Genomic DNA, 1,708 nt, shown 5'->3' with positions numbered 1-1,708 from the left:
AACTGAAAAAACAACTAGATTACCAGAGCAAGAAGATTGAAACCCTCAAAAAAGAATAGAATAGATCTTCTGGAGATAAAAAACAAACTGCAAAAGTTAAATAATGAAATAGCAAGCTTGGGAAATAGATTCAACCAAATGGAGGAAAGAATCAGTGATATCGAAGACATAAATCTAGAAATAAATTAGAAGGAAGAAGAGAGAAACTGAAGAATTAAAAATAATGAAAGAGAAATTCAAGAAGTACCTGATACCATCAAGAGAGGAAATATAAGAATAATTGCATGATTGAAAGAGAGGAAAAGAAGCAGGGACTAGAAAGCATTTTCAGACAAATAGTTGATGAGAATGTCCCAAATCTAAGGAATGAGCTGGAGCTTGGAATTCAAGAAGTCAACAGAACACCTGATTATTTCAACCCAAAAAGGCCTTCACCAAGACACGTTATATTAAAATTATCAAATATCAATGACAAAGACAGAATTCTCAGGGTAGCCAGGGAGAAAAAAAATGGTAACTTATAAAGGAAAACCCATTAGATTATCTTTGGCTATGGCGATGCCACCCTGAACATGCCCGATCTCATCTGATCTTGGAAGCTAAGCAGGGTCAGGCCTGGTTAGTACTTGGATGGGAGACCACCTAGGAATACCAGGTGCTGTATGCATTAAAACAAAAAAGAACTAGATTATCCTCAGACTTCTCAGCACAAACCTTACAAGCCAGAAAGGAATGGAATCAAATATTTAAACTATTAAGTGAAAGGAACTACCAGCCTAGAATAATGTATCCAACTAAGCTCTCCTTTAGAGATAAAGAAGAAATTAAGACTTTTCCAGACATACAAAAATTGAGGAATTCTCCAATAGAAGGCTTGCACTATAGGAAATACTGAAAGGGGTCAGCTCACCTAAAACAAAATGACACACAAAAAAATACATAATTAGGAAAAAAGTGACTATCAGGCAAATAGAAGCAGAGGAATACAACCCTTACTAAAAACAGGGCATTATAAGCTTAAACAATAAGATGAGAATTGTTATAACAAGATACTAATGAATGTTCAGTATACGTAGTGACAAATTGAGATAACATTGACTGAAAAGGGAATGATTCAAAGATCCAAATTCGCAAAGTGGAATGGAAATAAGGCATGCACAGAAGAAAACGGATGACTGTATATATATAACTATCCTTTACATATTTGTAATGATAACCACATGCCAAAGATTCAGATCCAAAGTATATAACATAAAACAAGAACCAGAGGGAAAGCACACAAAACCCAACCAAAATAAAGAAAACAGAAACACAAGGACAAGGAAGCAATGGAAACACCAAGCTATCAGAAAGCAAAAGATAAAATGGCTATAAGAAGTTCTCATATTTCAATAATCACCCTAAATGTAAATGGATTGAACTCAACAATAAAAAGGCACAGAGTTGGAGAATGGATCAAAAAACAAAACCCAACCATATGCTGCCTCCAAGAGATACATCTCAATTCCAAAGACAAATAGAGACTCAAAGTGAAAGGGTGGAAAATGATATTTCAAGCAAATGGCATTCAGAGATCAGCGGGAGTCGCGGTACTAATATCAGATGAAATAGACTTCAAAATAAAAAAAGGTAAAGAAAGATACTGAGGGACACTTCATAGCGATAAAGGGAATCATGCACCAAGAGAACATAACACTTATTAATATCT

General features: G+C 34.8%; 1 protein-coding gene and 1 pseudogene across 1 annotated transcript in view; one reads left to right on the top strand and one right to left on the bottom strand.

Moving 5' to 3' along the window:
* Positions 1–1,708, bottom strand: part of GXYLT2 (glucoside xylosyltransferase 2) — a 112,595-nt gene that overhangs the window by 49,642 nt on the left and 61,245 nt on the right. The gene's annotated exons all lie outside the window — the stretch shown is intronic.
* LOC111742585 lies at positions 549–667 on the top strand (annotated as a pseudogene).

This window comes from Pteropus vampyrus, unplaced genomic scaffold (assembly GCF_000151845.1).
Source record: "Pteropus vampyrus isolate Shadow unplaced genomic scaffold, Pvam_2.0 Scaffold97, whole genome shotgun sequence".
Classification (NCBI taxonomy): domain Eukaryota; kingdom Metazoa; phylum Chordata; class Mammalia; order Chiroptera; family Pteropodidae; genus Pteropus; species Pteropus vampyrus.
The sequence above is the reverse complement of the archived record's forward strand: the minus strand, read 5'-3'. Positions and strand labels throughout refer to the sequence as shown.